This window comes from Lytechinus pictus, chromosome 4, assembly GCF_037042905.1.
Source record: "Lytechinus pictus isolate F3 Inbred chromosome 4, Lp3.0, whole genome shotgun sequence".
NCBI classification, from domain to species: domain Eukaryota; kingdom Metazoa; phylum Echinodermata; class Echinoidea; order Temnopleuroida; family Toxopneustidae; genus Lytechinus; species Lytechinus pictus.
In genome coordinates this window covers 24,458,248-24,467,728 of record NC_087248.1, presented here as the reverse complement: position 1 = coordinate 24,467,728, position 9,481 = coordinate 24,458,248, and the positions used below count along the sequence as shown (strand labels likewise).

Here is a 9,481-nt window from a genome sequence, read left to right as displayed (position 1 = left end):
GTGACATATATAATTCCAAGTAATACTTCATTACTTGTAAATAATAATAGTTCGACATTCCATTATTTATAAATAATGATTATTTGTTTTTCATTATCTATAAATAATAATTTTTGTGTTTCATTATTTATAAAAAATGACACTGCATACTTCATTATTTATGAATAATTGCAATTCGTTTTTTTATCATTTATAAATAAGTTTGTCGAGTTTTCTATTATTTGTAAATGATAATTATCTATTAACAATGCCAGTGCACATTTCTTTATTTATAAATAATTTGTTGAGTTTCCCATTATTTATAAATAATGAAAATTCATCGTGTTTCATTATTTATAAATAACATTTTTGTTTGAATATCCCATTATTTATAAATAGTCATTATTTATAAACGATTTTTACAGTTTGCCATTATATAAAAATAATCGTTATTTATATACAAATAACCATTATTTATAAATAATGAAAAACAAATAATCATTATTTATAAATAATGACAAACAAATAATCATTATTTATAAATAATGAAAAACAAATTATCATTATTCATAAATAATGAAAAAAAAATCATTATTTACAAATAATTAAAAAGAAATAATCATTTATAAATAATGAAAAACAAACAATCAGTATTTATAAATAATGAAAAACAAATAATCATTATTTATAAATAATGAAACACAAATAATCAGTATTTATAAATAATGAAAAACAAATAATCATTATTTATAAATAATAGAATGTCGAACTATTATTATTTACAAATAATGAAGTATTACTTGGAATTATATATAAATAATTAGAAATGTTATTTTATATAATAGTAATTATTTACAAATAGAATGTAAATTATATATAAATAATAGTTATTATTTAATGAATAATGATTATGTAACAAATAATTGTTCTATATAATATTGGTACAATCGGCGCCTCATATTTGATTTGATTTGATTTATTGTTTTCTTCTGCATCCATAACATTCGTATAATACATTTTTCATAACATAATAAACATAATATGCTAGCATTTTTGGCATGAATCATAAATAAAGAGTATTAAAAAGATAATTTCAGACAAAAATGATTAACTACATGATATTCACAATTTGCAGGAGAAGGATTGTCATCATAAGCAGATTGCTTGAAAAAAATGACAATCCCAAACTTATACTAATTGAATTAATTAATACATTTATAAAGCAGAATGGGCATACATTTTCAAATACGAAACATGAATTCATGCAATATTATAGTATGAAGATGATAAAGCTGAGGGTGACGGTGATATGATGATGATGATGATGATGATGAAGGCCATGGAGATGATGGTGGTCATGATGAAGATATTGGTAATGACTAAATCGAAGGAGGAATAAATTCACGATAAAAAGGATATGACACAGAAATTTTACTTCAAATATTCTGATAATAACATAGTAACATAGGATCTAACTCATATGTAACATGGGATCTAACTCAGCTCGACTCACGTTAGCTTGCTCCATGCTACCGATGCACGTCGTGTCCGACCGCGGCCGGGTCCGGCCGCCTTGGGGCCATTGCATGCAGGCATGTCCGCATATGGGAATGATACGATGTAATATCGATGTGGCAGATATGGCAAGTTCCGACTCGGAGTCCTCGTATAAGACACAGTAGAAGTCCGGATCTATTCTAAGTTAGTTGAGCCACATGGCTGATTTGCTTGTTTGTTATGTTAATACAGTAGTCGAGTAGATCTTATTTAAGGCACTGGCCGGCTTAAAACGAAACTCGCATTTCAATTTCATTTTATTTTCCCAGCGTGTTTGTCCCATTGAAGACACCGTTTGAAAAAAAATCGCACCGAAATGAAAAAAAAATCGCCAAAAATAAAAAACGCGTGTGATTACCAACGCGACGCGAGTGATTACCAACGCGAGTGAATATAATAAGCCGTACATATCTGCTGAAATAGGTAAGTTTTGAGGGACGATTTGAAGACGGATTTCAATGTTATCAATTTCCCGGAGCGATGAAGGGATCCAAAGGCTTGGACCAATAGATGAAACGGCACGGTCTCCATTATCCCATTAGGTGTGTGACGGGTATGGAGAGTGATACCAATACCAGATGGGCGCACACCACTAATAGGATCCGGCAATTTCGGGAATCCCCTTTAGACCCGTACCTAAAATGACGTAATGGTTGGAAAAATATTCATATAAAATCAACGGTGCATATCTGAACAATTTTTTTCATATGGGCATAGAGAGTGATTACTAATGGATCCGTTCAGTCCCATAAGAGAGCAGTAATTGTCAATGCTGGGTTTTATGGGAACTTAATTACTTGCCCAAGAAACCGTGTGAGCACTGTGACTTCAACCAAGTTTGCATGTAGTCTTGGTTTGAGCCCCTGTAGCGCGAAAAAATGTTGAAAACACCTTTTCATATCTTTAGCGTTTGAAGGATATTGGATGAACTACCAAAATGGGGTCTGTTTAGCATAGCAGAAGGAGGACCAGCTAGCAGACTGTTACAGAACTCAATCCTAAAGGTGATTAAGAAATGAATTAGGCATTCTGGTGCAGAACTTATAGTGAATAGTGATCTTACAGCTGACATATTTCGTAACTGGTAGGTCGCTTTGCATACCTTGGAAATATGCATGTCCATCTTTATACACTGGTCGAGGAAAACACCCATAATACGAGAATTCTCTGAAGGAGAGACAGACACACTGCCAACTTGAAGATTTCGTGGGACAATCTTGTTTCGCCTATGTGGTGGAGAAAAGACTAGAATATAAAAGTCCAGTCTTGTCATCATTCAGCTTGATGAAAAAAATTACCATCCATGCATTGCCGGATTTCTGCCAGGCAGGTAGTCAGACGCACCATCAGCATTATCATCTCTCAACCTTGAGTCGAAGGTCGCGTACAATCGCAAATCATCATAAGAGGTGCAGTATACAAAGAGACGGAGTAGCGGTCCGAGGACGGAACCTTGCGGAACACCGTACTTCAAGAGAGCCTCCAGTCTCACAAAGTCCCATTGATATTGACCATTTACGCCGTCTGCAGTGGAGATACGACCGGAACCATGAATGCTAGGGCAGTGGCATCAACCTTAAACTTACTGGCATGCATGTCTGGAGAAAGGGCTTATGGTCTATAGATCGTGTCAAATGCTGCTGACAGAACTGAGAGGACGATTATGACCACTCTCGTGTTGTCAACTGCTCTCAATTTGACAGATATCCTAAAAAGAGCTGTCTCGGCACTGCGGAGCTGTTTATAGGCAGACTGCATGTCTCCTGAATGAAGGTTATGGTCCTGCAGATGTGTCGTCGGTCTCTTCATTTGTAACAACTTTCTCAACAGCTTTGGCAAAGTAGGTTTGATATAGGACGGTAACTGCTCATTTCTTCCCGATCAAGTGACCATGGTGACGGCTCCTTCGAATTCTTCAGCACTGGAGTAACATGTGCAAGTTTCGGTGCAGAGAGGCATTTACAATCCTCGAGGACAGCATAGCCATCCATTCATAATTTTTCCTCATAACTTTAGTTTGAATATGATCTAGGGAGCATGGCTTCGAAGGAGCCTTGTATGATTCTATGATTTTCAAAAGGAGATGATGGCACTAATGGAGTTAGATGATCATCACTTTAGGAATGTTTATTTCTGTCCTGCTCTCTTAATTCTGACTCCGCTTTAACGTCGTTGTGTGGATGTGTTTAAAGGGATGGTCCGGGCTAAAAATAGTTATATTTTAATACATAGAGTAGAATTCACTGAGCAAAATGCCGAAAATTTCATCAAAATCGGATAACAAATAATAAAGTTATTGAAGTTTAAAGTTTACCAATTTTTAATAAACAGTCGTCATGAGTATTCATTAGGTGGGCTGATGATGTCACATCTCCACTTTCCGTTTTCTTATGTTATTACATAAAATCATATTTTTTTTCATTATTTCATATATACGTGTGTGAATAATATATCTCCCTTCTATTGAAATAATTTGCAGCAATAAATATCTAATGCACTAAATCAGTTGTTAATCCAATTTTTCTAGTTCTTCGAGAAAAAAAATGAATAAACCTAATTTCATATAATAAAATACAAAAGAACAAGTGGGGTTGTGACATCATCAGCCCACCTACTGAATATTCATGACGACTGTTTCCACAAAATATTGCGAAATTTAAAAATTCAAAAACTTTGTTATTTGTTATCCGATTTTGATGAAATTTTCGGCATTTTGTTCAGTAAATTCTACTCTATGTATTAAGATATAGATATTTTCAGCCCGGACCATCCCTTTAACAGTAAGTTACATCTGATAGCTGGATAGACTCAATATTTTCAGTGAAATACCTTGGGAATTCACCAGCGAACCCCGGGGGGGCCACTTACATTGACGAGTGGATACCATGCGCGACCAAAAAAACACGTAAAAAGGATGTCTTTTTCACGATAGGGCACGTTACGTACGTAACGTGATAAGGGTGTCAAAAACACAAAAATAATGAAAAAATGGTATCTATTTCGCTAGGAAAATTACGTGTTTAGGGTCGAATTTGCGGGGATGATAAAACAAAATTAAAATGTTTTATAAAGGATGTCCTTTTTGCCCCAACACTTCGTGTTTAGAGTCCGATTCGCACGAGGCGTAGAAGGTGGGGTCGTACTAAACCAAATAAGGTAAAGCCGACGACCGAAAGACCCGTAACAATAAAACATTCCTGTACTTGTTTAGGGGTTCATTTCAGTGAATATTTGCCAAGGGTATCGTTTTGTTTCCAATACTTGATAAGGGTAGGGTTTCACACGCCAATACTTGTTAAGGGGTGAATTTTCAGAATATGGAAATTATGTGTTTAGGGTGCTTTTCGAGACCCCATGGTCGCGCATGGTATCCACTCGTGAATGGACGTGCCCCCCCCCCCGGGCAGCGAACTCAACATCAATTAAGGGAATGATGTGGAAGCGGAACAGCTGAATCAGTCTTGCGATGCATAATTTTGTTTCCAATAGGGTCCTGAATAGAAAAGCACATTTTGTAGAAATGTATACCAAAAAGCACATAAAAATCGAAACATTACAATAAATCTCATTAAAATGGCAAAAATAATCAAATGGATAAAAAGAATATGCATATTCATGAAGTAGAAGAGAGAGAGAAAGAAGAGAAGATGTCAATGAGGAGGAGTGGAAAGGGAAGAAGGAGAAATGAAAAAGAAAAGGAACTTAATTCGGAGGAGGGGAAGGGGGTAAGAAAGATAAAAGACAAAATAAAAAGAAGTAGAATAAATAAACTAAGAGAGGGGAGAATAAAGAATTTCAAAAATAAAAGAAAAAGAAATAAAAGGAAAATATGGAGAAGGGAATAATAAAATAAGAAGAAGAGGAAGGAGGAGGAGAAGAAGAGGGCTGAAAGTATAAGATCAATTAGGAGGAGGAAAAGAAGAAAATTTAGAAAAAGAAGATGAAGGAAAATATCAAGGAGGGGAAGAAGAAAATAAACAGATAGTACCTAACTTGTTAGAGTAGCTATATAAGTAATCTTAAAATGTGCAAAATTTCTTATTGCTTTAATGTGATAGGGAAAGAGTTCCAGTATTTTATCGCATCATTACACACTGATAACAGTTCTTAAAAATCCTTTTTCATATCAGGATATAACCTCAGCTCATGCTTCGCGTTCCCATTACATGAGACAGGATGGGGGCCGGGGCAGTCCTCCTACGCATACATTCGTAATTCCGAAACTTCGTTATTCCGAAGGTTCGGATATTCCAAAGGTTCGTTATTCCGAAGGTTCGTATTTCCGAAGGTTCGTAATTCCGAAGGTTCGTTAGTCCAAAAACGAAATGAGGTTCGTAATTCCGAAGGTTCGTTAGTCCGAAAAAGAAATGAGGTTCGTAATTCCGAAGGTTCGTTAATCCGAAAAAGAAATGAGGTTCGTAATTCCGAAGGTTCGTAAGTCCGAAAACTAAATGATTAACTAACCATATTTCGTTTTCGGACTAACGAACCTTCGGAACAACGAACCTTATTTCGTTTTCGGATTAACGAACCTTCGGAATAACGAATCTTCGGAATAACGCCACAAATGTTCGGATTAACGAACCGGCTTTTACGTTTTCGGATTAACGAACATCGAGGTATAGGTAATTTGCGTGTTTCGGAATTACGAACCTTCGGAATAAAGAACCTTCGGAATTACGAACCTTCGGAATTACGAAGTGTAACCAGTGCGTCTTCCTATATGAACTTTACAAGTTTGTTAAAAGAGTTAAAACACGCAGCTAGTATATTTAACATATTAACAAAGAGCCATGCTTAAAAGACAAGACAGTACACGCAAACAAGAAGTTGGTTTCAATAAAAAGAGAAAATCCAACAAGCTAAACACAAAATCGGATGTAAAAATAAGAAAGTTACGATTTTTTTTAGATCATAATTTCACAAAACGATTGTTATGCACATCTTTGCCGGAATGCAATTAAGGGCGCTGATGACGTCATCATCTCGCTATTTATTTTACATTTTATACGCTATGATTTTTTTTCCTCATTGTCGAGTGAAACAAAGTTTTATTCTTCCAACACGTGTGGGCCTATACCATTATGGATCAGTATACTTGGTCATTAATGTAGGCCTATACATAATTCAAACATTTAAAAAAACAGTAGGCCTATTAGTGATTGACATCATCGACTCTTTCAGATCATTTGCATGTCACTGGGTTGTGCATAAATAACTGTTTTGTGAAGAATAAGCAAAATCAAAATTTCATAACTTTCTTATTTTACATCTGATTTTGATTAATTGTTTAGCGTTATGCATGTGTCATTTTTCTCTAAAGCTGAATCAAATCCACTTCTGCGGGTGGATTTAATTGACCTTTGATTCTATAGTGAACATTAAATCCTGATATTTATAGCACCAAAGTCAAACTATATAAGTTGTTGAAGATCGTGTGGAGTGGAGGGTGGAGGGGGCATGCAGGCCGGTAGGTAGTTGCTTTCCATGTCGACATAATAAGGTTGAAGAATGATAATGTTGAAGAATGAAATAATAATGAAGAATGTTGAAGAATGTTGAAGAAATAATGAATAATATTGAAGAATGAAAAATAAATTGAAAGGTTATTATGTCGACATGGCAAGATCTCGCCAAGTTGATGGCACTTTAAAGGCTCCCTAGTTTCGCTTGATTTCACAAAACAGTTAGGCCTATATAACCTATGCACATAAGGTTGGTATGCAAATGAGGAGAGTGATAGTCATCCACTCACTAGTTCTTTTATATTTCATCATATGAAAATTGAAATATGAAATATTCTAATTTTCTCCAATTGTCAAGTGAAACAGTGACTATTTTCTCCCTGAACATGTGTGGAGTTAGCATTGTTTAATACTATATAATTCGGTCGGCCGTCCCTGTGGTCAAATCTGTATAAAAAAATGAAATATTGTATAGTTCAAATAATAAAACACAAAAGAAATAGTGAGTGGAAGACATCATCGACTGACTCATTTTCATGTCACTGAGCTGTACGTATCACTGTTTTTTCATAAATAAGCGAAACTTTGAACAGCCATAACTTTCTTATTTCATCCGATTTTGATGAAATTTTCAGTGTTTTGCTAGTTTGATTCTTCTCTATTTATTCAAATCAACATTTTGCTGGGATCGATGGACTTGACCTTTAATAGAACAACTGTAAAGTCCATAATATGGTATTAACGTCATTGTATACAATTTTTAAACAGCCCTGCTTTGCTTGTCTCTATTTGGCGTTGTCTTGCATGAATAAGGAACGACCACGCCCATTAATATGATGCCGTCCAAACACCCCGGTCAAAAAACATGTGGACCTACGCAATCCATCACGGAAAAGAAAGATATGTAGGTATTTCACTTTCATGATGATAAAAACAAACACATTAATTAAAGTTTGGGTCATGAATTTCAGGATATAGACAGGCATGGATCATCATGATGTGAATAATAGGTTGAATTATGACTGTATAGGGGTAAATTAAATGGCCCTATATGCATTGCACTTGCCTTTTGAGTTTTTGGACGAAGCGAAAATGACGTCATCGTATTGGTATACCGGAACTCCCTTAGCAAGTTCTTTTCTTCGTCAGCTGTGTAGTACTGGGCTATGCTAACATGCGTGTGTACTACTAGCTGTCTATGGTAAATTACTAAAACTACATTGTCATCGTTGTCACGTTGATTCAGAGGACAAGTTCACAAGTTATTTCTTCCAATAAGAAAGGGACAATATTGTTGCAGTCCTGACACCTTAACAAACTCAATGTTTTTTGCAGGTAGGTAAATCGGGGCGGGTAAATAGTCCAGTCTGACTCAGTCTGACCACTTCGTGTGGCGCTGTAACTGTTAGTACCGGTATAGGCTATATCGGAACAACAGGTGGTGGCTCAAATGCACCACTAACAACGTTAATCATCTATAAGATCGAATGGGGTGTTGCAAGAAACTTGCGGTCAAGCAGTTAATTGCAAATTAGTGATTGATTGCTAATCTGCTCCTTGAAACACGAAATCTAATCTTATTTGTTATAACTGATCTATAATTGCAACAGAATATTGCGATCATGGCGATCGATAGCAAATATTTTCTTGCAACACCCCCTTCTAACAGTAGAGGCGCACGGCCAATAGGGGAGACAATCTCCCACATTGGAGACTTGCTTTGCAAAAGGACAAAAGAAACAACACCAACAAAAGCATGATGTTTCCACCCAAAATTTTGTCTCACTGAGGTCAGAAGCCCATTTGTTTTGTGTGTGATTGACAACAAAAATCCTTATCAAAACAAAAGTAGACGGTGAATTTTTAAAGTAGACAGTGAAAAGGGGCAATTTTTCATGAGGAATCTGCTTATCACATTTTTATTTGCCGCCAAGGTACCGGTAATCCTTTTTCAGCAAATGTAAACAAAGGAAATTGGACTCCAAAACTGGAGACTCTCTGAAATTGGATACCCAAATTCTTTACAAAAGTCTCTGATATTGGAGATAATCTCCCACATTGGAGACAGTCTCCAATATTGGCCGTGCGCCTCTACTGTCTAATAACGTTAATAATAGGCCTACTCTTTCAGTCATTGAACAAGGGTACCCTGTTGGTGTTCATCCTGGTTACTACTACTAGTACTACGTTCTGGTTGGCAATGTGTGGCCCATTTTTACTTACTTACTTGGATTTCCTTGGATGTAGAGATGTAACTAAAGGAAAGCTTGTAGTTGTACTTGTAGTAGCTTATTTGCCCCTCGTCACGTTGGATAGTCTCTGGTAGGGTAAAAACAATTAGTGGATGGTTTTTCCAGTGCCTCTCAATAGCTGATTTGAACATATTGACACTTAATGCAGAAACTGCTTCCTCTGGTAAAGCATTCCAGTTATTTTTACTCCTAATTGAAAATGCATTTTGCCATTTTTGCAATTTGCAT

The 9,481-nt window shown here is 35.7% G+C and overlaps 1 protein-coding gene across 4 annotated transcripts in view; it reads left to right on the top strand.

The window, feature by feature from the left end:
* Window positions 1–7,828: 7,828 nt before the first annotated feature.
* The window catches only part of LOC129259291 (unconventional myosin-VI-like), a 76,768-nt gene continuing 75,115 nt past the window's right edge, over window positions 7,829–9,481 (top strand). The window contains exon 1 of one of the 4 annotated variants that reach the window (XM_064098691.1): window positions 7,829–8,336. The gene's annotated coding sequence lies outside the window, so the exon portion shown is untranslated. The remainder of the gene's footprint in view (window positions 8,337–9,481) is intronic. The other 3 variants (XM_064098689.1, XM_064098692.1, XM_064098690.1) reach the window with 3 other exon arrangements.